This window comes from Hesperophylax consimilis, chromosome 3, assembly GCF_061612785.1.
Source record: "Hesperophylax consimilis isolate HC1 chromosome 3, BYU_Hcon_1.0, whole genome shotgun sequence".
Lineage (NCBI taxonomy): Eukaryota > Metazoa > Arthropoda > Insecta > Trichoptera > Limnephilidae > Hesperophylax > Hesperophylax consimilis.
In genome coordinates this window covers 3,658,687-3,683,416 of record NC_142838.1, presented here as the reverse complement: position 1 = coordinate 3,683,416, position 24,730 = coordinate 3,658,687, and the positions used below count along the sequence as shown (strand labels likewise).

The 24,730-nt window shown below is 33.0% G+C and overlaps 1 protein-coding gene across 1 annotated transcript in view; it reads left to right on the top strand.

The window, feature by feature from the left end:
* Positions 1-24,730, top strand: part of LOC149424849 (uncharacterized) — a 658,025-nt gene that overhangs the window by 492,337 nt on the left and 140,958 nt on the right. The window lies entirely within an intron of this gene.

Here is a 24,730-nt window from a genome sequence, read left to right as displayed (position 1 = left end):
CCACCGGGGTGTAATAATTGCAAGGATGCCTCTGATCAAGGCGACACTATAATTGTAATCCATAATAAAATAAGAGGTTGTAAATTTCAAAATGCATTCCTAATATACTGTTAATATTTTTTTTTTTTTTTTTTTTTTTTTTTTTTTTTTTTTTTTTTTTTTTTTAATATTGTTACAATATAAGATAAAATATTTCAGGACCCCTCTTCCATAGAAGCATTAGCTTGTGGCTGGAAGAGGAGTGTACATTGTTTTATTGCAATAAGTAAGTAATTAAAAATTAAATGATTTTAAACTTATTTAAATGAAGTGAGTTATTTTTCATGAAGTGAGTTATTCAAAAGATTAATTCAATTGGAAACATTTTTATTTTTTGTGAGTTTGTCTTTAAAATATTTTTTTACAGTGTTTATTATTTTGATGTTATCATTAATGTTTCTAATTTCTTCAGGTAGTCGATTGAAAAAAATTCTTGCCCGGTAAGTGTAATAATTTTGTGCAAAGGAAGTGTTTAATTTTGGGCATGGAAAAATATATTTAAGTCTAGTACGGTTTTCAGTTAGAAATTGATACTTGTCTTTTTCTTTTATGATTTGAATTAGTGCATTTTTAATATGAAGATCTTTAAATGAAGGCACTTGAAATTCTTCGAATAATCGATCCGTTGGGTAATCGGAAGGTTTTCGTAATATTATTTCCATTGATCGTGTCACGTCCTTCTGAAATTTATGTTAGGCTAAAAAATGTATTCCACACGCCAACCAAGGCGTGAGAGAAAATAGCATAGAATGGTTAACTTTTTTAATGTGTTTCCTTTTTTTATTTAAAAGAGCAGATACCCCGAATACAGAGTGTCATTCATGGAGAGTCAGACTTGGACGGCCAGTCTCGGAGAGTAGTCTGTGACAGTCAGAAGTGGTAGAGAGTGGAATACCACTACTGATTAAGGGAAATTATACCCTTAACCTGGTACCTACCAGTTAACGTCAGTTGGTAATATTTGTGTTTATATTATATTCAAATAATACTGATTTGAAGAAAAACCGAATAGTCTTTTCCGGCTTACCGTTGGGTGTCCTCATACCAAGATAGTAGAAACATCATCCTTTTCTTCTCATTTTTCTATTATTTCAATAAAAAATATTTTCATTGCCATTCTCAAAAGTGTAGCTGATTTGTCAAATATTCATATTATCACGTAATTTTTCACGAGTCTGCACAAGTATTATTGTATTTTCAAGGAATATAATCTATGGGTAGGTATTATTTTTTTCCTTTGGGAATAATGAGGCCGATGGGGGGTTAAAACCCCCCAAATCGTCTATATACACGCCTTTGGTAGGTACTTTTAGCTAGTTTTTAGCTTAATCAGTTCATTGTTGGATATAAGCCTACTTTAAAGTTTGTTCTAGAACTTGTCTCTCTAGTCGCAATCTGCCATCTGGTCCCAGCCTTAGCTTTACTGCGGTCAGATAAACTCTTGTTTGAAGTCTCCTCTATTACTTTTTGAAAAACTAACTTATCTTAGTTAGGCTTACAGTCATATCTTGAACATTTGTTTTATGTCACCATTTGACTACCATTCTACTACTATTTATTGGATATGCCAATAAATAACACTTACTTTATATTTTCAGATATAGTAGAATAACGGTTACGTTTATAATTAAAAGGAAATCAACGTCGTTTGGTCAATTATTTTCGTGTGAAGCGTACATAGACAATTAATAGAGACCAAGACATAGACATTAATATAATAAATAAAATAAATGAAAACCCGCAAACGTAGCAAATGGCCAAAAATAAACGAATCGACACTGAACATAATACAGAATAAAACATATTGAAATAGGTAATAAACGCAAAACAAAAGGTTACATTTGACAATCATTAACGATGAAAAAATGAAAAGGTAAATTTAATTATTAACCTCGACACATTCTTATCCTAGTGAGAACAATTCTAATTTTAAAAAGAAACAATGTAAAGAAACAATAAATAAAACAAATTCCTTGATCTACGTTTAATATTAAATTAAAAACCAGCTTTTACGGAAAATTTTAAATATGTGCTCAAAAAATCCATTTTCTTAGAAGACTAAAAAAAACTAACTAGAAACTGGACTTATTTTGGAACTATAATTGCTCCACAGTTAGATTAATGCTCTACAATAAAATGTATGGCCAGTAAAATAACCTAAGCAAACTGAGAATTATACACAATGTATATAATTCTTAGATTTTGAGATATATAGGAAAGACAAATATGCAAAAAATAATCAAACAAGAGTAGAGTTAAATAGAATTCCAATTAAAAAATACTTTTAAATATAATGTGTTCATTTTAGTACATAAAACTATGAATAACCAAATGCCAAAATGATTGAAGTAGGAATTTGATTTTAGTAAAAACAAATATAATTACGAAACCAGAAATGTAAATAAAATAGATTACCGCATATGAGAGAAACAGAATTGTTTGATGTGTAGAGGATTAAACATGTATGAAGAAATGCCTGAAAGTCCAATGAATGAATTTATTTAAAAAACATATTTATGCTTGTTGTAAAAAAATATTTTATAAACAATGGAATGCAATGAAAATTTTATAAACCATGTACACGCCTAAAATTTAATATAAAGTAACTAAATAAATATATTTTTAAATCATTGAAGAATAAAATAATTCTAAAGGAAACATGAAACAGAACAAGACACAGAAATATAAAAGGATAACGGTCACAACTAGGAATCGAAACCAGGACCTCTTGTCTTGTCGAGTTGGTTAAGACGCCTGTCCCGGTAAGACAAAAGATCCTGGGTTCAATTCTTAGTTTTGAATGTTGTATTTTTATTTATCTATGTCTCGTTCTGTTTCATGTTTCCTTTAGATTTATAAGTATTATCTTCTTCTTCAATGATATGTTACATTGATGGGTATAACCTTCAAAATAAGTTAAAAAGAAAAAAAAATCTTGAATTTATAAAAATCTACGACCCACATGACTTCCGTTTGTTTGGTTAACATACTTGTAGCAATCGACTTTTATTTCTATTTTATTGGACTAGATATAAATTTACCAACCTAGGACAATCTGTATTCATGGATAATGGGCATACGGTAAAAGGTTTATAATCGTCTTTTAGAGATGCTACCCAAGCTTAGCTTTTCCCAAACAAAATAGATTCATGTACACATATTTTAATAAGGTCTGCATTTGTAAATCTTTTATTTAATTCAAGTACTTATTATAATATACATTTTAAGCAATTGTTCTTGGACTTTTGCGCAAGGAGATTTTGCCCAAAAAAACAAGGAGTTACACAGCGTTATGCTAATACTAAGTAGATTAATGTACTTAGTTTCACTGTGGGCAAATTAAAAGCAAACGCAAAACATTAGACAGTTACAGGCGTCTAATAGTACATTAAAGGGTTTTACAGGAAGCTGAAAAGTCAATAGAAGAAATAATAAATACCCGGTTTTTTTATTGTTAACTTTCCTAGCGTAAAAATTTGCTGATTATTATTTTAATTTTGGTGTAATTCTATTTTAATATGACCGGTATCGGGCGTACAACGGACATCTTCCGGTCTGGTCAAAAATAAAGAAGACAGACCGCTGAACAACATTATTTAGGCACTTATTCCTTGTCTCATTCACATTCGTATACCGTCTCATAGAGTATGTACAATTCTGATATTCTGACTCTCGACATGGCCCGACTCAAGTATTTGGTTCATTTGATCGTTTCATGTCTTTCTCGGGAGTTTTTGACTTATTCTTTTTTCATTTTTTTTATTTAACGGCAATAAAAAGTAAAGTAACAATGATACAATACTAAGCAAAATAAAAATATAAAGTTATGTAGTTTATTATCAGTTCTCCTCACTAGGTATTCCTGTTCCGAGGCGGACTGTAGGTTGTTGCATGTGTGTTGATCATGATTTCCTCATAATAATATTTGGCTAATTTATATAGCGCCGTTTTCTTGAGAACTCACCTCAAGGGCGCATATTATTATTCAACGATTCACATTCGCATCACATATTCTTATTACACTCCTAATTAAATAATTTATACTAAAACAAATCCGACAAGAGTTACAATTACAGACGGACCGACTAACTGAAATTGTTAAGTATTTTAGTTTAGTTATTTTCATTTGTTTTTTTTTATCAGTGTGTTGTAAATAATGAGTTGATGTGTATAAAGCCTCCAAAACACTTTCTAAAAAATCTCCGACCCCTAGATCCAGATGGAACTCCTCCCCCTTTTCGAATCTATAGCTACGCTACTTGTAGATAACTATAGATACCCGGGTAACCTTCTATCAGAGAGTATTTCCAGCAATAGTTTTTACTGCAAAACCTGTGACTAAGACTTCAAGTAGATTCAGTAAATAAATATCAGTGTGTGAATAAGAAATTAGCAATCATCATGCAAACTCTAAACATGCCTCACACATTCCCTGGGGTGCCATTTTTGCCAAACTTAGACAATATCCTTTATGCAACCATTTTGTCCTTAAAATATTCTCCCTCCATTATGTCCTTCTCGCCCAAGTGGAAAAGCGTGTTTGGTCCTTAAAACGGAGCAGGAAGGATTATTATTCTTGTCGTTTGACTGATGTTGGTAGTTGTCTGAAATATTGTAATTTGTAGAAACGGAACTTTTCGAATTAGTTTTGTGAAATGATTTAATATTCAATATGTGGTTTGTTACTGAAGCCTAAATGAAAGCTTTTCCCCGGCTGTTTACGCTACTTTTGAAGGGATAAAAGGATGGAAACAATTTTCAAACATACTTGCTTTTATGAATATAATATGGAATTATATTTGCCGCCTCGATGGTGTCTCGGAAACGTTCGTCTGATTTTATTTATACGGGACATCCATTGACTTTTTTATGAGTTTGTAGTAAATTGAATATTCAATTTATCGGAAATAACTTATAGAAGCTTTCGAATCTCATTATAAATAATATTTAATCATTGAAGAAATTAATATAACAACTCTCAATGAAAACATAAAACACAGAGAAAAATAAATAATTAACAGACCCATTTGCGGCCGTTTCCCTTGTTTTTATTTTTGTGTCTTTATCCATTTATATTTTCACTTAGAGTTGTTGATATTATCTTCTTCAATGACAAAAAATAATTTCATAGTTTATTTATAAGTTTCATTAAGTTATTCCTAATATTATAATATTTTTTTTCGAAGGAGACGAATACTTTGGGGTGTGACATTATATATTAAATGAAAAAGTGTGTTTTTCACTATGTTAGTGCTGAAAAAATATGAAGAGTTAAAAATAATTGGCCTTTTTTCAATTCTTTTTTTCGAAAACATAATTTCTTTTTTTTTTCAATTCATGTGCTCAGCTCACCAGACGAAAAAGTTCGTAAATTTAATCTGACAGAGATTTTACATACCTGAACAAGCTTAAAAACCTTTCTGACACTAAGCAATAAAATATAGATATCTTGGCGAAGAAAGCATGTGAAATAGATTCTGTGTATGTTATTTCTATATGGAAGGCATCAATCAAATAGAGTACAATATATTTATCTATTGAACTGGGAAATAAACTAAATAAAGGTTTTTATCCCCGTTAGTCAACAAAGGCGGTTGAGTTTTATGTGGCGAAAGTAACGACCATTGCACGTGAAATGCTATCGGGATACGAGAAGAGGTGCTACCAGTAGGTCTACCATCGTCCCGCTCCTTAAGAAGCCCATAGACCTTCGTTTAGAAACAGACATAATTGACCTATTTCGTCATTCCCACACTTAAACCTTATTGAATTCGTTTAAATGGCCTCGAGCTTTTGTATATTGGTAAAACCTGATAATAAATCGACACATCACACAATCCACAAACAAAGCTGTGACGATAGGTAGATACATAAATTCAAATGATTGTGTCAACTGTTACTTTGCTTCAGAAAACTTTTAACACAACTTTTAATTGGCTTAACATTAAGCATTGAAATTTTTTTTTGAACTTCCCGAATTTGACAGTAAAATATGTACCTATCAAATATTTTTTATCGTTTCACAGAATTAGAACAATTTTTAAAATTTCAAAGTTGATTTTCAAGTTCTGTGAAGGTTCTATTCAAGTTCTTTCATGATTTCAGTTTTGTGAAGTAATTGGGCAATAATGATATAATAATAAAACTTGAATATAACCTTCAAAGAACATGCAAATCAACTTTGAAATTCGATGAATATTTCAATTTTAGTGAAACAATTCGTCCTAAATAACGGTAATAAAAAATACACATATTTTAAAAATGAAAAGTGTACGAGTTTAATTGATTTTGAGGTAAAGAAAATATTTCATTAGCTATATAAGAATCGTGTCAGGTGAAAGGGAAAAACGACAATAAAGACAAACATAAAATACTACATGAAAGTTATTTTCTAACTTAAAACAATTACCTCACTAAATTTTAGAAGACACAACTTTACATGACTTTTAACTCCAGTAAAGTTGTGTTTATATTTTTTCAGAACATGAAACTTTTTTTATTTATTTTCCTCATGTGAATTCTAATCTGGCTGACTCAATCTATGAGAACAATGATGAAATGGAAACTACTTTACGTCCTGTGAACAGTTTACTGGCTTTAGACTGTTTTACGGTTCCCAGCAGCTGGAATTGTAACGAGTAGTTCCTCCGACTGCCAGTATAGCCTTTGCTTAGGAGACAGGACGAGTAAAAAATTCAGCCGACGGATTTTATTGCATGGATTCTCGCGCGTATAAAATATGGCAGTGGTAGTGTTCGCCAGGCGTTTTATGCCTTTACAATTTATAAAAATATTGCTGCACGCTTCAGTGTGCCTTTACAATAGAAAGCCTTATGAATTTTTAGCGGGGATTTATAATACGCCTGCAAATAACGCGGGATAGGGCCGCCGTCAAGAAGAACAAATTCGTGTGGCGGTTTTTTTGGATTTAGTTGAATTTAACGCGAAAATTTGTTGCGGCTCGTCGACGGAAATGATAGAGTAATTATTAATCGCCCCTTTTTTATTATCTCCAGTGGTATAATATATCAATTACTTTTTGTGGAAATTGTTATTTTATGAAACCACCGATAGTTTCCTTGAGTCCCAGTTAAATTTATTTGAATTCTTCTTTAGTCCTATTTCCTGGAGCCATTTGGACTATAGTATCAAATCTGAAGAAGAACAGAATGTTTCATTGGAATTATTTTATCTGTGTAGAGTGCCAGTAACGCTTATGTGAATTCTTCATATGAGTCCTATTTTCTAGAGCCAGTTGGACTATGGGATCCAGTCAGAAAGAGAAAGGGAAGTGGAAGTTTGAAAATATCGCAAAATAACACCCTACTGAGGAAGACCGTGAACTCACGATATTATCCTTCTATTTTTTTCTTATGTCTGTAAATACTGGTGAAAAAAAATTTGATGATCAGATCTAGCAACGAATCAATCCCGAATAAAATTACAATATTCTGAAAGTTCTTTTAGAATTTTTGTATGCATTTGTAAAGTCAATATCAATAATATTTTTAAAGCCTACTCCGAGTTTTGATCCCGCGACCTCTGGGGCTAAAGTCAATGATCTTATCGCGGTAAAACTGTGGTTATTCTTTCAACCTTCCATATATTCCTTGTTTAACCCTCCTTCCTTTTGTCTTTATAAGGGATTTCCGATGCCTCACGTTCTACCGCAGCGTGAAATGCGTCCATTATATCCATTAACCTAACTCCATCAGAAACAATGACACGTGGAGATACGGTAAAGAGCGCCCGGTCAAAGGTGAACAACTTTTAGAAAGATGCGGGTGTATGTGGAAAGATGAAAATCAGTCTTTTCCACACTGTGTACCTCAACCTCTCAATTCGGAGTCGAGGTGTGAATCATCATGGTAAAACAAGGATGAATAACTGAATGTATTTTGAAATAATTGTACTTTCTCTGCTTCATGCATTTGCTTTGAGGAGATAATAATATATTTTATTTATTATTAATATTTATCCAATTTGACCTCCAACGCTCTAACGCCGAACCACCGTAAACTACCGAATCCTATCCCCCGCCCTGCTACTGACGTGATAATAATAACACGTTTCGACGACACATTAGCACTGTGACAATCCCGCAATTTTTCACAGGTCTGCATAATGAAGGCGTAAATTTTAAATTGCACAAGACATTATTTTTACGTTATAACTCATCCCTAGCACCATATTTATATTCTCTTTATAAAAATGTTTGTTGACCCAAATCTAAGGATGTTAATTCGTGATGCTGGAATATGAAACCTTTTATCGCAAGTAGATATTATAAAATGCATAAAAATGCTTCGATGATTCAACCCCCGATGATCTCCGGAAGAGCGGAAAAACTGTTTTTACTTTCCCATTTACAGAGAATACGAAATATGAACTTTTTTAACATTGAACATATCGTAAATGTATTATGTCTGATAAATATAATTTATTTCACAGGTATCTCAACCGAGTAATTCATTCTCAGTGAATCGTGAACGTTCGTGCTAATCAGGCATAGGTATCACTATGCAGAAGAATCATGCGTAGGTATCATAATGCAGAAGAATCACGTGTAGGTATCATAATGCAGAAGAAACAGGCATGGGTATTACAATGCAGAAGAATCAGGCATGGATATCACAATGCACAAGAATCAGGCATGGGTATCACAATGCAGAAGAATTGGCATATGTATCAGAATACAGAAAAATTATGCATAGGTATCATAATGCAGAAGAATCAAGTATAAGTATCATAATGCAGAAGAAACAGCCATGGGTATTACAATGCAGAATAATCAGGCATGGATATCACAATGCACAAGAATCAGGTATAGGAATCACTTCGCATTAGAATCAGGAATAGGTATTACAAGGCAGAAGAATCAGGCATAGAAAGAATCTCAAAATTAATGAAGCCAAGAAAAATGATTCATGCATCAATTACAACGAAATCATCTACCTGGAAACTGGAAACTAGCAAAAGACATGACTTCGAATAAATCAGATATCTTTGGATACAGGTGAGAAAACTTACACTCATACGCTTTACCAACTGACTATGTACACTCATAACCTTTACCGACTGTCTTAAAAGTTTTCTGTGCCTGGATACACAGTCGACAGCCAATAATTCTTGTTTTAAACTAGGGAGCATTGAGATATCTCCACGAAGAAGACCCCAGGAAATTTGAAGGAGTGAAAACTTTTCCTAAAAGCCGTTAGGATTCTTTATATATGGAACATAGAATGAGTCCCAAGTCATGTATTGCAACTAATTTCACACGGCGGGTGGCGCGGTGTTTCCTTGTAATGAAAACATTAAAAAATCTTTTTTTAACCATTTTATTTCTACTTGATTCTAAATCCACTTCACCTAAATTCAAACGTACAGTATAATACAGGTAAAGAGATTTTCATATACATGGAATTCTCTGACATGTATATATATAATATATATCCTTTGCATAATGTTCTCTTTGCAAATAAATCATTTAAGAGTGTTTTCTAACGACTTACTTCGCGTACCTTTCCTTCCTGTGAATTACCAAAGCCACGTAATTAGGAATATTGAATTTACACCATATCTAAGACTTCAAAGAGAGGCAGCGAGACTTGAATTAAATCAAATATTGGGAAAACTGCCGCACTTAACGTCAAACTTAACGTTAGCAGGTCCAAAGTAATGCTAAGTAGATTTCCTCGATGTTCACTTAAGAACGGAAATTTGGGTGATTAATTCAAACAGAATTGTTCAACTGTTGGCTTATTCGATGGATTCAATAGACGTTATTCAAAGCTTAAGGGATAAGCACACATAACACGTGTGAAAGCTAAACTCTCTGGAGTATGTGATGAAAAAGCATAACTTTGGTTTAATGCTCAAATATCTTTCCAGTAATAAGTACGAAAAAGTTAGCTGCGGATTATTTTTTTACGTCGACTTTTACTTTTTCAATCCTGAGAGGGTTATATCGCACAAAAAACAAACCTCGCGCAAATATTACAAATTTCTTAGATATCTAGAATAAAACTTTCGGCGGGCCCCTAAAACACACCTTATTACAATTTTTTCCATGTATACTGTTCATATTGTTTATTCATCTTTAGTTAACAAACGGTGATTAACAGTTGACAAACGCCCTATAGTTTTTTCCCGGTCAATTTACCGGGTAGTACTTCAAAAGTGTTAAAAAATTTCACGGAGGATGCCATTGTCATTGACTCTTATTATTTTATTTGAACTCGAGACACAAAATTTACCGAATTGACTCAAAATATGAAGAATAGTCGAAATATGATAAAGAAGGCAGTTACAATCGGAAGAAGAGACCAGTGCATTACAGATAAGCATTGTCAAATGAAATTTACCAACAAAATGATTATGTGTTAATGGTAGAACCTGCAGAAAAGCTGCTGTGTGGTATCTTGGCTTGACCACTTTTATGTTATTGTTAAAATTGCAGTTTTATATATTTTTTATGATAAAAATAATAAATAAACCACTTAAACATACATAATACACTAACAGTTGTACACGCAAAGACACACCAGTTCTAAAGTTTCGCCCTTTGCAAAGCACCGATACATTATTATAAATTATGTGCACAAGTACTAAAAGTAAAATGCGTTCTCTGTGTAATTAATATTAACCTGTTGCTACTCCAAAGATACTTGGATTAAATGATGACCGCCTTCGTGGTCGAGGGGTAAGGCTATCGACTAGCAAGCCGGAGATCGTGGGTACAATCCCGGCGTTCCCAAGTAAATTTCATGTGAATAATTTTGTGTTATTTGACAAATAATATGTAGTATATTTGCGGCACGATCCAGAGTAGAAGATACTCTCAGTATCACCCCGGTGTAAGACCACCATTCAGAATTGAAAAAATGCTTGAAATGGCTTTGGAAGTGTTTGGTGACTAGATTTGAATTGCCATGTACTTCTCCACCTTCTTCTTCTCCACCTCCTTCTCCTTCTCACTAGCTTCATCCTCACAACATGCCCCAATCGGGAATTCCATAGCCTCACTGGCTCAAGACGGTTGGTAGCAGTTAAGACTCTTTTGCGGTTTAATCACAATGTACTTGAATGTTATTAAATTGTTGTTGAAACAGAGGCCTACTTAATGAAAATAGCTTGGTGGTTTACTATCCGCAAGACGTAATATAGCATGATTTTCAATGTGAAGAAATAATTATGTCCCAAGAGAGCGTGAAAGGGGATGGTGAAATGATCATTAGGAAAACGCTTTTAGACCTCATTTCCTACCCTTAATAATCTTCAAAGATCAGAATTTACTTGAAAGGTTTCGGTTGATGATGTAAAAGGAAAACAATTTTCATTCAGTACTTAACATTTCCGACAGGGTGGCGGTACGTAAAAAATGTTTGTTTTCTTTCATGACCAATTGAACTTTTGAGAAGATATTGGTTGCCAAATTTAAAAAAAATCTGGTTATGTACCTTTAACATCTTCTTCTTTAATTTTTTTGTGCAATGAAATATACAATAATAAAGTTTCTCATATTTAATTATCTCAATACTGCCTTGTGTAATGAAAAATAAAACGTGATTTAGGTTTGCCTGAACATATTTTATGGAAGAAATGATGATATATAATGAAAGTGATAATGTTTTCGATGGCAAATATATACTTGAGTGAGGAACAATAAATTAAATTATCAAAATGAAACCCATTTTTTTCATTATCATCACAGCACGTCATCCTGTGGTGAAATCTGCATCCCCTTCAATAAACGTTCATACATGGCTCCGGTCCCAAACCACGCTCCTCCGGTTCTCGGGTCAACGACAGAAGAACAATTTGTAAAAGTATTTTTTTAATTGTTTTAAGTCGAAACATGCTCAAAATATTAACAAATTTCAATGCCATTAGCAATATAAATATTTAATTAGATTCAACCCCAACTCCGGATAAAAATATTAGACAATTTTAGTGAAATAAGAATATCAAAGTAGTAGTTTCACAGGAGTAACATTTAGCACAAATACTGTATATGATCTTGGGCACTTTCTTTTATCATTAAGCCAAAGTTTCGGACAGGGTTATGTAGAAGTGATACCGTGTTGCAAGCGTTAATCTTTTTAAATGTTTTGCTATCTAATAGTAGTTTTTTATTTTTATTATTATTTGAGGGGCTTATTGAATTTTTTGGATATTGTTTTATTAATTTTTTTTAAATATTTTTTTTCTTGTCTACATTGCTCTTAATAATATGTGTATTCAACATTGTGATACAATTGTGCTGCTATTTTGACGTTTATTTGATTTATTGTGGTATATGTAATATTGTTGAACTAAGCTACTGCTGACAAGCTACTTGCTTACTACAATAAAAAAATTAAAAAATTAAATCCAAACTTGATTTGAAGTTATAAACTTTTCTAAATCTAAGAATTATTTGTTTCTTTGGGGCACAACATAACATTTTATCCACCACAATTTGTGAAGCAGATATGGGTATTAAATAACCAACAACTCTGGACTAGAGACTGGTTGAGGGAAATCATTTGACCTCTCCAGTAGAACTTTCATGACCCTCGCCTTGCACTGCAGTGGTGGAATGCATTCATAGATCACTCACTCCTAGACCAACTGAGCCCAAGATTCCTATCCACCTCTCATACCTTTTTCCTTCCCAGAACTTATTCTCCTTCCATTCCTCAAAAGACCCTCCAAACCCCCTCCCCAGAGATGACGTAGGCCCTGAAGAAAATTATTTTTAATTATGTAAACCTATGATTTTTTTATCATGATAAACGTATATTAAAATATATATATTCGTAAAAAAAGTAGGATTCATATTTAACTTCATTTTTTTTTTTTGATTTGCTCTTCAACGTTTAAAAGCCTCAACAAGATTTTTATATTTATTATTGAATGGAAAGCATCCACCCTTAACAGCGAAACTTTTATTCGATTTCAGTAGAAAAACTTTTAGAATTAAAAAGCTTCACTTATGACTTTTGGGGTAGATTTGAATTTGATTTGTTCTTTTGTCATATGAATTATTTATAGGCCAGAGTACATATTGTTATCCCTTTATCTCTTAGTAATATTCTGCTTCAACAGTGGGAAATAATTTACATCTACCGCAGAATTTATATCTGAATTATGAATCGCGAAGTACTCATAACTCATTCTAACTTCTGTGTAAGTATTCAAGTTTTATTTTCATACGTAGTTGAATAAATCAAGGCACCTTCAATGCCCAAACACAACGTCATTGTTATTAAATGTATTTTTAATTCACATGCATTATTTATGCTAGTAATTAATAATTGTTCAACTGTCGTATGAGAAGGGGTCGTTCCTACATTTTTTTACAATATTTCTACAAAGAACGAACTGAGTAAAATAATGTTCATCAACGCCAAATGACACTGTGTGGAGGGTCATCATAAGGAAAAAAAAGGAGGGAGGTTCTGGAAACGAGAAAGAAATGAGAGGTGGGTAGGAATCTAAGGGTCGGTGTGTCTCGGAGTTTTTTTTTTTTTTTTTTTTTTTTTTTTTTTAACTATGGCATCCCCAATTGGGGTATGTTGTGAGGCTGAGGGTATTGGGGAGGGGAGGGAGATGGGGAAGAGGAAGGTGGGGAAGTACCTGGCTATTCAGATCTGGTCACCAAACACGGCTAAAGCCATTTCAAGCAACGTTTCAATTCTGAATGGTGGTCTTACACCAGGGCGATACTGAGAGTATCTTCCACTCTGGAACGTGCCGCAAATATACTATATATTATTTTTTAAATTAATTAATTGTGAAATAACACAAATTAATCAAATAAAATTTATTTGCGCACGCCGGGTTCGAACCCGCGACCTTCGGATCTGTAGTCAAAAGCGTATACCACTAGACCACGCCGGCCGGCCGTTACAAAGTGACGGATGTGTCAATCCACCCCTTCCACCGCGGTACAAGACGATTGGTCGAGAAAGTCAGGCTGAAGAAATCAAAGGGTCTTCCTCAACCAGGTTCTGCCGATTCGGTCCACTACAAAGTTGGTGGGCAGATGTTATGACCTGGACAAACATCACAGTATGAACCCGAGCACCCCTGCTAAGTTACCAAACGTATCTAACCACTTTTGGTAACATATGGCTTTTTTAGTTGAATAAAGAATTCCTGGGGCAACGGTACCTATAACTATTACAAATTGATTGCAAGACATTCTACCGTTCATCTGCTCAGCTGTTTTTCCTCCATATGACAGATTCAATTGAGATTTCCTCCACCCAGCATCCCAAAATATGCCATAGGTCTTGAAAGAAATAATTTTGTATTAAAATAAATATTAAAAAATCTATTTATTTTTGAAAACTAACAAAATTGCTGCTAATTGTTTTCTATAGTAAGAATGATTAAGAATAAGAAAAATGTTAACCGCTCCAACAAGTGAGATATTACACAATTCAGAAGTGATATTTGCCTAATTTACTCAAGTTTATGAATTTCAAAGAAAGCCTTAATTTCTTCTCGTCTTACATCAAAAGTTATAAAGAAGTAATAGAAGTAATAAATTATTCATACCACAATTGCCTACACTCGCCCTTTGACGACCAAACAATTTCCCTCAAAAGCCAGAAAATCGATGGCGAAGAACAGAAGAGGATTTAAATCACAAAGGACCACTTAATTCGAGAGTTCTCCAGCGTCTTTTTTTCCATTTCTGCTTACGTTTTTACCCAAAATTTTGAGTCAGGCCATCCACATTACCATTATGTCCGCATTGCTCAACCTGAAAACAAAAGACTTAGTCGTTGTGTTATTTCGTGGCAGCCTATTATATTAAACATTGTGGGTTTATTAGTCTTATACTAACAAATGATTAATTTACGACGGGTATAATTCAGAAATTATACTCTAAAAATAATCGATCGGTTTTCAAGCGATTGAATTAGGAATACAATCTAAGAAGAAGCTACCATACAATCGAAATATCTAAAATACATAACTAACGGTCGAAAAGAAGCTTTCAATAAACTACTTTTTTCGGAAAACTTTTGTTAAAGAATCGAACATAATGAACGGTTAAATAAATTTATGCAATTCTTTTAAAATATTTAGTAATAATGTACCGAAATAAAACTTCAAAAGATTTCAATTTAGCCAGATCAGATTTTAAATAATAATGAACTAGCTCATCTCTGCGTGTTGTTTAAAAAATAGCTACATACTCGTATGACAAAGACCGGTTGTTTCGGAGAATTTGAACAATTCATCAAATTTCAACGTTCATTTCCAAGTTCTGTGAAAGATTTTTTCAAGTTCTGTTTTTATTTCAGTTTTGTCAAGCAACTAGCCTACAATGATATAATAACAGAACTTAAATAGGACTTTCACAGAACCCGAAAATGAACGTTGAAATTTGATGAATTGTTCAAATTCTCCGACACAACCCGTCCTAAAAAAACAATATAATTAAATCACTACTCGTAATTTTGGAAACTTTATGCATTTTAAAAAATAAAGATAACTTAGAAAACGCAAATTCTATCAAAGATTTCAGAATTTTAAAATTTAGAAATTCATGTAGCGAATATGAAACAACAAAACATAAGCTGTAATTGTGCTGAATTGTCTGGCGTACAAATTTTGATATTCATCCATTTCAAAAATGACAAGCCTCAAACTGAATTTCTTAACGCACGCAAAAAAAAGCAATTGAAGAACTGTAACATCTTCATTGGTGAAGTTTTGTTTTATTATTCCAAAACCTTTCTTTGGAAACCAAACAAAAAAACTAAAGATGCAAAGTTTATATTATATGGTTTCGTAATAATAAAATTTGCGTGAAATAGTCACCAAGGACTGAAAAATAGATGATATAGATGACAAAATTGATTTTATTGACAACATTGAACCCAACATAACGTTTGAAAATTCATTTTCTTGCAATTTTTTTGTTGAAAGCTTCAAAATTTTCTTTATTGTGCATAAATACCAGAATTTTAATTTTAGTAAAAATTATTGTGAAACTATTACTACGCTTTATTACATTAATCATCGTCTGGAAGTTCTAGTCTTTACACAATCTCGGCTGGGCAGTTTGATTAATATGACTAGCATTCTAGAGTACGCAGTCCACAAAACTAAGATAAACTATTTGCAAAATAATGAAGTGGTTATCTATGTAAGTTGAAATTCAGGTACCTGTCGAGGATATTGTTCTCTCCAGTGCAAACTGCTTGAGAATGCAATTATCCAGTACCATATATTTAATATATAAGTACATATTGATCTCCATCGTAGACTAATACAGATAGTTTTCTCGAATCATTGAATGTATTGCTTGTATATGCAATATAAGGAGATTATCTTACGCGGGGACTTAAACATTTATACTCTAGATTTGAAGAACATAAAAAAATACCTGTCACTCATGAGATTTCAGCCCATAATATACTCACAAACAAAATTAACTCCTAACAAATAAAGTTTCATCGATTATGGCAACAATTTAAACCACAGGAAGCGGCTTTTACCACTGACAAAACCGACCATTGGGCATTTCGATCAAGTATATGAGGTAAACTCTTAATAATATTACAAATAATAATGAAAAACCGAAACTCGTTGTTGAAAACCTTTCACCTTTCCAATGCCAAATTAAAAGAGGTGAAATATCTTGCATCAATATTGACGTCAGACTGATTAGTATGCCTATGGGTATCATACATTCATTTTTACAAGGAAAGTGTGTAGGGATTTTTTTTTTGTGTTTTAATGATTTTTTTTTTGCTCCATAGTCCGTAGGTAGACATTATTATTTATATAGTCTCACGTCGGAAACAAAGAGTCAAATATGATCAGAAAGTACCTCGCGAAATCAGACAAAAGAAGCAGAAACATTGGGTCCAGATCCAGTCAAGGTACCTCAAGCACCCCCAGTAGTCCCGTTATATAAATTGGAACTTAAATACAACGGATCTTCTTGCGTTCCTAGAACTTATCCAGGAATTGGCAGAAGCACGTGAAAAAGTACCGTTAATATATTCAATGGAGATTTTGAGTTATCTGATGGTGAAGCCTTGAACTTGTTCAGAGTTAACCGACCAACCTTCAACTCATGGAATGAAATTGAGGATGATTTTAAGGCTGACTATGAGCTATTGAATTACGATGCCGGCTTTTGGCACAAATATATAGGTGCATTCATAACTAAAGTTTTGCTTTTAAACAATCGGCCATTAAAACGATTGCTGGAAGAAGAAATATTAGAAGTTCGGCAATGCAACATGCCCGCTTGTTATATTCATAAACTTGCCATAAATTTAATTCTTGACATTTTAACTCTTAAACGTTTAGGCAAGTTGATATAACTTGCTGACAAGAATTCAGAAATCGACTGCATTCCTCTGTTGCGTCAAATGCTAATATTACAAATCCTGGGCCTACATCACTTCGATAAAACAAAATTATTCAAGAACTGAAGACACATTGGGAAGCATTCATGAAGATAGTATTGCTGAACTAATTCAGACTTCAACCATGGCATCATAGTGATCAAGTCACATTGCGGAGGCCGCTACATCTATAGCTCATTAGAGATAAACTTGGAGTTGAGATCGCTTCAGTCAACCAGGATCACATTTTCGAATACCTTTCATGAAAAATGCTTTGCAACACAACAGTCAATCATACCATAATACCACCAGGCCTTATCAGCAAGTCACGCAGGACAGGAGAATCTGATAGTATTATTATCCTAGCGTCTGGACGATGTAGGCCCTCTGATTGGTCGAATTCGAATCGTATGTTGCGCTTAAATCCCGAAAGGGGGTCTGCAGGCGAAATTCGACCACTCTGCCTCTCTGGCGGCATAAGAACGAACCAAAGACTGGCGCGAATATTTAAATATGCATCTAACAATACGCAAAATTATTGACCATTAACAAGCGTTTAATATGAAGATTTCTTCTGGAAGCTTATCACTTTTTGATGACATTATTTATTTCATTAAAACATAAATAACTTTATTTAAACTTAATTACATGCAACCTCTACATGTTACATGAACGAAGTTCACCTCATCAGGAATAAGTATACATTGAAGTCAAAAATTAAATATGGATTACAATTAGAAAGAAGAAGTGGAAGTAGAGGGGAGGGGACAGAGTTTATCAGAATTAGGAATTACAATATCGTTAGACAGGTAAGACCAGTTGAGTGGGAAAATATTTAAAAGATAGTTTTTAATTTTTTTTTTGCTTATCAATTATTTCTGATTCTATATTGACATGTTTTCTTATTTCTAAAATTTCAAAATTATTTATTTGCATTGCTTTATATCCCGTGTGAAGTATTTTAAGACCTGAATTTTTATCAAGTGTGATCATTATTCAAAAGATGATCAAACTCAGATTCACTATTTCCATTTAGAGCTCCGAGATGTTTTTTTTAGTTCTGACTTCAAAGTTTCTATTGGTTCTACCTTTGTAAAAGAAATTACAATAATCCTAATTGAGTTTATAAACTTCCGATTTTTTTGTTTGATTATCGATATCTTTATTATTAAGAATACATTTCTTCATTTTGTTAGCAGTGTAAAACGCCGGTTGAATAGTACCAGGAAAGTTTTTATTTATAATTTTGGAAATATCGTTATCCACAAATAGAATTCTACGCCATTGTTTATTTCAATCTTTAGAAATAGGGTAAATATACCATTTGAAGAGATCATGTTTGATTTTTTTATTTAGTATTTCAACTATCAATTTATTAAAATTACCGTTATTAAATGCTATTTGTTTTATGCATATATTGTTTTATGGTTATATGTTATTTGTTTTTTCAGGTCTTAAAATACTTCACACAGGATATAAAGCATCGCAAATAAATTATTTATATTTAAAAAAAAGAAAACATGTTAATATAAAAGCAGATATAGTTAACAAGATTTTTTTTTTTTAAACTCTCTTTTAAATATTTTCCTACTCAACTGGTATTTTCCGTCTAACGATATTGTAATTCCTAATTCTGATAAACCCCGCCCACTTTAACCTCTCCCCACTCCTTCTACTTCTTCTTTCCAATTGTAAACTATATTTAATTTTTGACTTCGGAGTATACTTACTCCTGATGAGGTGAACTTCGTTCATTAAACATGTAGTGGTTGTAAATAATAAAGTGATGTAAAGAAAGTTATTTGTGAATGAAATAAAGTTTAATAAGATAACATTATTTTATCCATTTCCGTTGTATATCAATGCATATGTATGCAATAAAATGTAAACATTATATTTATTTATTTATTGGACAATTTGTATAGTGCCGCTTTTGTGAGATATCACCTCAGGGGCGCTATATTGTAATAATATATTTTCAATATATACTCACCCTCTCTCTGTGAATGACCTAATATGTACCTATTAAATGTAACTGTTGTTAGTATCACTTAAACTGGGCGAAGCCCAACCGAGTGCCGCCCGCAGGGCCTAGCAGCAAAAAACCCGCGGAGCGGGTTTTTAACTGCTAGTCTGGATTCAATTTCCAATGTTCTAGAAGTTTCTGGGCAGACCTTACAATTTCCTAATGGAATTTATTTGTGTGGCGGGATAATTAACATTGGACCGTCAAATCCCGATGAACGTTACAATAACATCGATACACAGAAAATATCGATGCTACAGCTATCAGCATTGACGAGGGCGGTACATTATCCATGACTTCAGTGACTTCAGTCTTGAACGAGTAATCTCAGAGGAAGGTTTAGCGAGCGGATTCTACAAGAGTGGGCGGAATGGCGACCCTAACGAAACATGCGGACGAAGCAATTAGCTTGAATTAGTTTCAAACTTTTTACTTGGTCGACCTTTTGTTTTAATCCTTTTACTTTTTGTCATTATATTTAAAAGTTTCAGGGCGCCTCATCGCCCGATATATCAATACAAATTGAAAATATCTCCCGAGTAAAAATAAATGCCGCCAACGGGAATTGAATCCGTGCCTTCTGATGTCCGGTCAGGTGCTTTGAAACCACTGAGCTATATCGGCTTATTTCCAACCAGCCAAATGATTCAATATATACTAGTACCTCAATCAACAATTACTGCTTATTATATTTCTTCCACCTGTAAACAACCAACTTTATTTTTGTAGGAAATGCTTTGTTAGTGCTCAATTTCTCACTAGATGGCGTCGACACATATAATTTCTTAATTTATAGGTGAAATATTTTTGACTTGTGAAATATTATAACTTATATTTAATTATGAATAATATTTATAATTTATTTAGCTCATTTCATTTTAAAACACCTAAATATTAATGAAGAACACAAATCAATTATGAGTAATACCAAAGATATTAGAAGAACGAGATGTGCTATGCGCAGTTCGTACTGAGTGGAATTGTTTTGCCGAGTGTCGCCGGTTTTGTTCACCAATACTACTGCACACCTTCGCTTGCGCTAAGGTATCCGCACTAATACATAGAACAGATTTCTGTGCGTACACGTCCCGATACCGTTCAAAGTACCCTAATTAGGTAGTACTCCGGCTACGGTCCGGCGGCCAACATAGCATATCTCGTTCTTCTAATATCTTTGAGTAATACACACACAAATGTCGACCTCAATACTAACTATTAGTCCTAGTGAGGTTAGTTATTTATACGTAAAATTAGGCTTTGTGCTCTGTGAGAAGAAATAAATAAATAAAATAATCATTTGCAACAAAATTACTCTTTTTAAGTAAAAATTTTACTAACAGGTATATTTGTTTGATTTGTCGTGAAATCATAATATTTATAAATATATTTTATTTCACCACCTCTACGATACTAACTCAAAAGATTGGTGAAACTAAGTGCTTATTTTTGGTTGGTGGTCAGGCTAACAAGAAAGATTTATCTAAAAGTCATATAAATGCCTGGTGTACGCCGCTTGATCGGGAAATCCTGAAATTCCATCTACAAATTCCCATGTGATTCCACGGAGTACACCAAATAAAGCGGGCTATAATTTTTCCAATATTTTCTGGGACGCATAAGCTTTTGGATCTTTTCGAAAAGCTTTCGGCGCTTTGGTGCCACCATTATGTATGGTTTCTGTTCGCGAAAGAACGCTTCTCTTTGTACCTTTTAGCGTGTAAGCTTTGAAATATGTTTGCGTTCCGCTAATTGAAAAATCTTTTATTCAAATCAACGAGTGAGTGAAAAATCTAAAAACTGCCAACTCTCTTGTACGTCCTCCTGCTGAAGTACTTATCATAAGTCTTTTTATGCCTTAGGTTTGCCCTTCGCACAGGAAGCAATGGTGTGCCATGGTGCCGTTTAAAAATAATCACCAAACTTTACGTTAGATTTTTTACTGCTTAATTTCACGTTTATTTCGATACAAAAATCCCAAACTTTAACTGAGTGTTCCGAATAAATAGAAAAGTCAGGGAATAAGTCACGCGACGCCGCTACCGCTTAACATCCCTAGAAATGAAGAAAACCCCGCCGGCCATTTAGACGATCTTGTCAACAGAATCCTTAACTAAGCTAGAATATTAAACGACTGAGATTGTACTTATACATATAGAAATACCCTTAGAATGAATTTTGAATCCGGAGTATAAAAATGGTCCTTGTTACCTCTGGGTAAAACGTAACGTTGTTTTCGTGCTACTTTAAAATTCCTTCTCTTGTGCTTTTATCCTTTGCTTCAAAATAAAGTCCGAAAGACAATATTCTTTGAATCTTTTGTTATTTACTATTCTCTCTTTGTCAAAGAATAAAATAAGCACCATGATTCATTACGTGTATTTTCTTAATGGATTCTACGAACAATTGCCATTATTATTTCCAGTAAACAATTTGAATTTCTTATTTAGGTATTTTCCTTGTATTATAATATCTCTGGTATTTTCACTGGTTTCAGACTTATACGAGTATACTAATTGTACAGTGTACAAACACTTTACTCTTCACCATGCGTCGAGAGTTCACTTTATAAGTAATTCACTTAGTATCTTGAAAGCAAGTTAAACAAAATATATGACAAAAGTATCGGATATGGAGAAGGTTGCTTCAAACAGGGCAAAATGAACTTGGGATAGGTACTGCTAATGCGAATCTGTATTTGTATTTGCCTGGTGGTTTGTAAGTACACATGGAAATAGTAAAACTTGAACATAAAAATTTATAAATTGGAAATATTGTGGAAAATGTACTAATGGTGAATTCCACCAATTCTTGTGTAATTTGTTGAGTTCCTACTCGTCAAGTAACATTAATCGTTTGATTAACATGGTGGTAAACATTAGAGACATATTAAGAAAACACTACGCTTAGAACACACCTTGGCCTTTGTTGTAACCGAACATTTCGTAAAGATTATCTAAATATAATAAAACAAAGTGTAAAATGTTAATCAGTAATAATTTGTGGTAAGTGAAGGTCCCTTTCTAACAATTCCTCCCGTCGTTAAATAAAATAAATTTACACTATTTCATAAAAGAAAATATTAAGTATTTAGATTTTTTTTTTTCTTTTATTATGGAAAAACTTTCCCGGGTCTCGAATAACCTGATAAAATTTAAAAATTTCCTACTACCATCAGAGTAAACGGAAAATGTTGATTGTGCAGAGATGGAGGACTCACAACTGAGGACTGGTCAAGGATAAGCAGAACAAACTAATAAGCAGTCGGTGATTAAACTGAACGCTGATTACGTAATACAGACTGCCCAAGTTACTACATACTAATTTAATAATATTAAGCAAACCGCGATATCAAAAATAGATTTCTTATTAAAGATGATATATTTATTTTATAAATTAATTTTATGTAAGATGTTACAGGAAAAAAATCATTTATAAAATTTCTGACTGAAAGGAACGCGTTTTGTTTAGTCGAGAAATCATGAAATATTCCATTAGCATTAAATGAAATGTAATGCTAATTGAAAATATATAATTATCTTTCTTTAAACCAATATTTTAGTAGGTATAAAAATATCTTCATATTTAATAACCAAAGGTTTTTTCATCAAATTTCATTATTTTCATATAATTAAAATGATGCCACAATGAAATTTACAAATAATTGATGAAGGAAATATAATGTATTTATTACATTACTTAAAATTGATTATGCACTTTATTCCGGTGAATGTTAATTTTCTGAGAACAAAGAGGAAGTTTCTTATTCATTGTACTTGTCGAAGTGACAGCGTAACGAGCGAAGGAACGACTCTACGTTGCCAAGCCAAACTGATCTTTATTGTATCAATAAACCGACACCATTTCCCGTCAGCTTATCTAATCACAGATCGGCTTCGACTGTATTTATAGGTTTCCAGGAATTCAAATAACCCTAGTTGTCGGGAAGTTTGCGGTGATAAATTTAACGTTAATTCATACGGACAAATTTCTAACTCGTTCGACCTTGTGTTTCTGAAGTAGAAACCTACGCTGGGCTAATAATTTGCCTCGGAGAGGTAGTTATGAATACACCTCTCTGGAAAATTTACTTGGTGAAGCGAATCGTTAATTTCGAATACGATTTATGATGCCATGTAAATCACACCATATTAATATTTTTCATAGTTGAAAATTACATTACAATTAGTAACAACACAAGAAATTCCATTTGAGTTTTTCAAAATATCCTTTTAAAACTAATACCAAAGATTTGTATGAACGCATTTTAACAGTACATTCACGTAATTTTGATTTTAAAAAAACCATCTCGCTAAACTTCTTAAAAGCTATTTCTAATCCATCTCGCCTCGGATGACTGCATTCTGTATTGCCAAGCCTGAAATCGAGAGCTTTTGAAAAGTTTTATAACACGGCGCGAGCGCTTAGCTAAAACTATTTGAAGTTTTTGTTGGTTTTTTTTGGTCCCGGAGATACGACTGGCATTTCGGAGTACACATAAATAAAAATTTTGGTTGTATCGTGATGTGTAAGAACCATAACATGTATATACAGCATAAGGTGTTGAAAATTAAAAACCTCCCTGGTACGTGAATTTAACTTCGTTTCTTCTAATCTAGTTTCTCAGAATTTTGTTTGTGCCGCCACACTTCTCCAAATCATGCGACAGAAGACTTTATTTATCAAAAGTAATTTATACTGAAAACAGGTGGTACCAGAGAGCGCCGTGCTATCAAGCACTACACTGTACACAATGTTAGGTTAACTAAACTTAGTTTCCACGAATCCTTATGACTCCAGCGATTTACTCAGTAGAGTGGTGAGAACCTGGATTCTGGGTTTAAACGTTTCAGGTACAAAAGCCAAAGTAGTGCATATATTATTATGTGATGTTTTGAAAAACTTTGTTTCAGAGTTTCGGATATATGAAGATACTAAGAAACAAGGTTTGATAATGCCTCGGAAGGCGAAACAGCTACCACGCGTAATAAAAATTACACGACAGAACTTGTTGATAAAAACTAATTTTTATAAATTGAAAAAGTAATATTATTAAATATATGAATAAAAAATTGTAAATATCTTCAAATGGCTCTAGATAACAACATACATACTTCCAAATATTCCTCTCTCATTTCTTCTTTCCCTTCTATATTTGTCCTGCGGTCGAGGGGTAAGACTCTCGACTAGCAAGCCGGATGTCGCGGGTTCAAACCCCGGCGTGCGCAAGTAATTTTTTTTAAAATAATTTGTCATTGACAAATTTAATTAATAAATTTACAGAATATTTGCGGCACGTATCAGA